Source organism: Malaclemys terrapin, chromosome 4, assembly GCF_027887155.1.
Source record: "Malaclemys terrapin pileata isolate rMalTer1 chromosome 4, rMalTer1.hap1, whole genome shotgun sequence".
Classification (NCBI taxonomy): Eukaryota; Metazoa; Chordata; order Testudines; family Emydidae; genus Malaclemys; species Malaclemys terrapin.
In genome coordinates this window covers 68550370-68556717 of record NC_071508.1, presented here as the reverse complement: position 1 = coordinate 68556717, position 6348 = coordinate 68550370, and positions in this window count along the sequence as shown.

The window sequence follows — 6348 nt, the reverse complement described above, 5'->3', positions numbered from 1 at the left end:
CCAACGATAAACTCAGAGTGCTGAGTACAGGTGTCTCTCATCTGTGAAATTCCTCTGCTTTCTGGCTCCTGAGAATGAAGATGACTGGCTAGGCCAATGCCACATGCACAGGGACACACATGTGCCACGTACATGTATATGCCCATGGACTAAAACAAAGCTGTAAGGTCTAATTTTAGGCCTTACAAGTATCTTGAATATAATCTATGTATTTAGACTTTTTGAAAACATTTTTGTATAGGACAGTATTTTAGTAAACTGTTTGTTTACTTGGTAATCTAGATTGTAAGGGCTTTTACTGATCCATTATGGTCTATTATGTAAATCTTAGTGTGGAGTTTCTTAACCTGTTGAAGTGATAATGAAGCTGTTGTGGTCCATCATGTCTGTTAGACCGCAGGACCTATATGCTAAGAGCTATATTTGCCCTCCAATGAATTATAGCGAAGTGTTTGGTTTACCAGTGCCCTCTACTGGATGCCATGTCATATTTGCTTATATGATTGTGGTGGTGATTCACTTTTGTCGCTGCAGCTTGCAAAGCATATATATCCTCATACTGCTGCAACTAACAGATTTTCTATGATCTCAAGTGAAAGAGGGCTCGTGTTCTATCTTGGATGCTACATGCATGTAGTTTAGCTGGCAACACTGCCAGCACATTTTTCAGATAACAGTGATCATAATGAACTATTTTAATATTTTTTACACTGATAATTCTTTGCACTTTTAAGCACCTTTCATCCAAAGAACCCAAATTGCCTTAAGCCCTCTGAGGTAGTATAAAGGAAACACAAATCTTCTGAAATGCCACAAACTCTGTGGTAGAAAGGACTAGCAGTTACACACAGTCAGCTCCATTGCATAACAATTTAGTGAAGATGCATTCAGCATCCAGTTGGAACTACAAGGGGAATTATTGGTAAATAGAATATTAATGTGAACTGAAAACTAGCTAGCCTGCCAGAGTTAACATCTTACTCTTGCAAAAAGTGCTGTCAGATGGTTCATTGCTACAAATGTTCAGGATTTAAATGTCTAAATTTCATCTGAACACACACCCTTCAGCAACTTACATTGCTCCTTGTAACCATTCTGGGGTGTTAGTTTAGAACTGACTTAGGGAAAAGTAGAGCTGACTGGGGGATGGCAGTCCCATTTTGCAGTAACTTTGGAGGTTTTGAAATTTGTTTTTATTCTTTATTGGGGGGGGGAGGGAATTGCTTTCAAATGTTTTTGCAAAAATGGAATTCAGTCAGTCTTCTGGGATTGAAACCTGGGCTTTTTATTTATTTATATATATAGTGTGTGTGTGTGTGTGTCTGTCTGTCTGGGTAGTAGTCTGGGATGAGGAAGACGTAGGTTCAATTCCCTGCTCTGCCTGATTCAGACCTGAGTTTTTCCACCCAGATTACTATGAAGTTCTGACCTACTCAAGAGAGAAGACTTGATGCCAATCATATAATGTTAGAGGAAGTGTGAGAATGATCTCTAGGACGTGCCATTTTCTCTAATCCCTATCTCTACCTCTATCTCATTCCTACACAAATGAACAAATTATGCTTCCATGCTACTATTTCATGCCCCAGTATGTTATCTACCAAAGAACTTCCATATGTGTAACTGCACAGTTACCCATGTCCCTAGAACTCATCCTGGTTAGAATCCCACCTACAGAATCACCTGCATCATTTCTTGTAGTACCTAGGTATTCCTTGGAGGTTTCCCATCCCAATAATGACCTAGCCCAACATTGCTTAGAACTTTTCTACAAACAACCTGGTGCAATTATAACTAAAGTATGCTTTTAAACTGATTTAGATAAGCCACTGGAAACTTCTTGTGTGCATCCTCTTACATCTATGTTTATCTGTTTAAGCCTTAACTTAAACTGGCATGCAATCAATTTAAGATAAATTGATATGCAGGGATTTGGCGCAATCAAATTTTTGAATTGCTCTGCTCCAGCTCCGGGCAAAAACCTACTGGTCCACGCTCCAGCTCCGGGCTCTGCTCCAAAGCCCTGTTGATATGTCAAGTTTAAACTGATTAAAGAAACTCAGGGATTTACACTGGTTTAACTATAGGATAATATAAAGACTAAAGCATCTTAAATACACACATTCAGTTAAACCCAGTGCAATTGTGTGTGTAGATAAACCAGACCTTAGTTTCTGAGATCTACCAAGATTCATAGATTCTAGGACTGGAAGGGACCTCGAGAGGTCATAGAGTCCAGTCCCCTGCCCTCATGGCAGAACCAAATACTGTCTAGACCATCCCTGATAGACATTTATCTAACCTACTCTTAAATATCTCCAGAGATGGAGATTCCACAACCTCCCTAGGCAGTTTATTCCAGTGTTTAACCACTCTGACAGTTAGGAACTTTTTCCTAATGTCCAACCTAAACCTCCCTTGCTGCAGTTTAAGCCCATTGCTTCTTGTTCTATCCTTAGAGTCTAAGGTGAACAAGTTTTCTCCCTCCTTATGACATCCTTTTAGATACCTGAAAACTGCTATCATGTCCCCTCTCAGTCTTCTCTTTTCCAAACTAAACAAACCCAATTCTTTCAGCCTTCCTTCATAGGCCATGTTCTCAAGACCTTTAATCATTCTTGTTGCTCTTCTCTGGACCCTCTCCAATTTCTCCACATCTTTCTTGAAATGCGGTGCCCAGAACTGGACACAATACTCCAGTTGAGGCCTAACAAGCGCAGGCTAGAGCGGAAGAATGACTTCTTGTGTCTTGCTCACAACACACCTGTTAATGCATCCCAGAATCACGTTTGCTTTTTTTGCAACAGTATCACGCGGTTGACTCATATTTAGCTTATGGTCAACTATAACCCCTAGATCTTTCTGCCGTACTCCTTCTTAGACGGTCTCTTCCAATTCTGTATGTGTGAAACTGATTGTTCCTTCCTAATTGGAGCACTTTGCATTTGTATTTGTTAAACTTCATCCTGTTTACCTCAGACCATTTCTCCAATTTGTCTTGATCATTTTGAATTATGACCTTGTCCTCCAAAGCAGTTGCAATCCCTCCCAGTTTGGTATCATCTGCAAACTTAATAAGCGTACTTTCTATGCCAATATCTAAGTCGTTAATGAAGATATTGAACAGAGCCGGTCCCGAAACAGACCCCTGCGGAACCCCACTTGTTATGCCTTTCCAGCAGGATTGGGAACCATTAATAACAACTCTGAGTACGGTTATCCAGCCAGTTATGCACCCACCTTATAGTAGCCCCATCTAAATTGAATTTGCCTAGTTTATCGATAAGAATATCATGCGAGACCGTATCAAATGCCTTACTAAAGTCTAGGTATACCACATCCACAGCTTCTCACTTATCCACAAGGCTCGTTATCCTATCAAAGAAAGCTATCAGATTGGTTTGACACGATTTGTTCTTTACAAATCCATGCTGGCTATTCCCTATCACTTTACCACCTTCCAAGTGTTTGCAGATGATTTCCTTAATTACTTGCTCCATTATCTTCCCTGGCACAGAAGTTAAACTAACAGGTCTGTCGTTTCCTGGGTTGTTTTTATTTTCCTTTTTATAGATGGGCACTATATTTGCCCTTTTCCAGTCTTCTGGAATCTCTCCCGTCTCCCATGATTTTCCAAAGATGATAACTAGAGGCTCAGATACCTCCTCTATTAGCTCCTTGAGTATTCTAGGATGCATTTCATCAGGCCCTGGTGACTTGCAGGCATCTAACTTTTCTAAGTGATTTTTAACTTGTTTTTTTTATTTTATCTGCTAAACCTACCCCATTCCCATTAGCATTCACTAGGATAGGCATTCCTTCAGACTTCTCGGTGAAGACCGAAACAAAGAAGTCATTAAGCATCTCTGTCATTTCCAAGTTTCCTGTTACTGTTTCTCCCTCTTCACTGAGCAGTGGGCTTACCCTGTCTTTGGTCTTCCTCTTGCTTCTAAAGTATTGATAAAAAGTCTTCTTATTTCCCTTTATTCCCGTAGCTAGTTTGAGCTCATTTTGTGCCTTTGCCTTTCTAATATTGCCCCTCCATTCCTGTGTTGTTTGCCTATATTCATCCTTTGTAATCTGTCCTTGTTTCCATTTTTTATATGACTCCTTTTTATTTTTTAGATCATGCAAGATCTCGTGGTTAAGCCAAGGTGGTCTTTTGCCACATTTTCTATCTTTCCTAACCAGCGGAAGAGCTTGCTTTCGGGCCCTTAATAGTGCCCCTTTGAAAAATTGCCAACTCTCCTCAGTCATTTTTCCCCTCAGTCTTGATTACCATGGGACCTTACCTATCAGCTCTCTGAGCTTACCAAAATCCGCCTTCCTGAAATCCATTGTCTCTATCTTGCTGTACTCCCTTCTACCCTTCCTTAGAATTTCAAACTATGATTTCATGATCACTTTCACCCAAGCTGCCTTCTACTTTCAAATTCTCAATGAGTTCCTCCCTATTTGTTAAAAGATCAAAGCACAAGTCATAATATGGCTCAGATAATGCACTAGAGAATGAAACTGCCCCATAATACAAAGGGTAAAACAAATCAACCTTGTTAGACTTTTGACTTACCCCATTGATCACCAAAATAAAGGTACATGAATGCAGCATATATATTTTTCTTGGTGTCTTTGTGGCTTAAACAGCTGAATGGAATTTAAAAATTAAAATTCTGGACAAAACTGTTTTCTATGTGAACATGACTTATACCGAGCTTCCAGCTGAAAAGACACTGCCCATTACATGGAAAAAAATCCTCTGGTTTTACAAAGGAAATAGTGACTTAAATTGAATGCTAACAAAACTAGAATAAAATATTCTGGGAGGTGGAAGGAGAATTAGTATGGCTTTGTATTCTCCAGGAATAGAAATCACCTTATTTCTTAGTGTCTGATCCTGTTCCCCTTGACTTCAATAGGAGCAAGATCTGATTCTTAAGTTTTCTGTCAGAATGTTAAGCCATGTTTTATCAGTGAAACTCTATTAGGTAACCTTCATTCATATGGTGTTATATATTTTTTGACAGGAAGACATCCAAATGGGGGAGATGCAGACAAAAAATTGTTTGCAGTTGTACTGTATAGTGTCTTATTGAACATGCTGTCAAAAGCTTTTCAAAGGGAGGTTGTATCCCCATTTTACAGATTGGAAGACTGAGATAGAGCAATTAAGTGACTTGACTAAGGAGATGCAGGAAGCCAGCAGAAGATTTCCAAGTCCCCCTTCTTTCATCACTAAGACATAAATGAACAGATCCTACATTATTTATCAGAAATAACATTTTCTGATGTAAATTATTTGTATCAACTAATGGTAAATTTTCTGTGAATGAGGGACAGTTAGGTGTACCTTAGGCTCTGACCCTGTGTAAATGTATTGTTCAAAACCTACCAGTGTTTAAATGCAAGTCAAAGACTTGAAAGGAGGGACGCAATAAAAACAGCAGTGTAGAAAGCTTTCACCTATGTGGAATTTAATTTTTTAGGCTGAACAACATATTCTGTCACCTCTCTTTTATGATTCTACATTTCCCATATAAATAATTTACAATAGCAAGACAAACAGCAGGTTGGTGAATGTCAGAGACAAATGTGGATCTAAACACTCTGGGATTCCTGTCATCAGGAGGGGCAGTTAGAGAAGCGAATGTCAGTGCATGTGATGGCTCTTAATTGTGCATGAAATATTTTTGTTTTAATCAGTGTACAAAGTCCAGAATCAGGGTCAATGCTAAAAGACATTTTAAAGAAAATGATTAACAGGCTTGCAGCAGATGGAGGTTATAACAACCCCTCCTCCCCACACACTAGTGCTGCTTCCCACACCAACACTTTTCTCAGCAGAAGGCAAATGGGCATCTTTTCTGTCAATCTTGGGATGTTAGCCATAAGGAAATGTGTGTGAGGGACAGAGGAGGAGAGTAAACCCACACCCAATACTGGTTGCTCTGGGGAGCTGCCTGATGGGTCCTGAGGTTGCAAGGAATGCCATGGTGTAAATGGGTTCGGACATTCTATTTTATACCATTTCCTTCTGGAGACAGTGAGTGAGATTACATGGAGGGTTCAAGTTTGAAGATGATTTGCTTTCCAAGATCACCTACAGAGACTTCTTTGTATCGTGCTCTTTACAAACTTAGACCTGATGCTGAAAACACAGGTGCTGATTTTACTATGGGGAATAATCCACTTCATTTCAGCTAGACTACTCATCATTATAAAGTTAAACATCTGTGCGCTTGTAGGATGGAGCCACCGACTAAGAGACAGTCCCAGCGTTCACCATCTATTCGTGACAAAACACTCATGCCCATTAGCTATTGATTACACTCCCAAGATTATCCCTCTTCA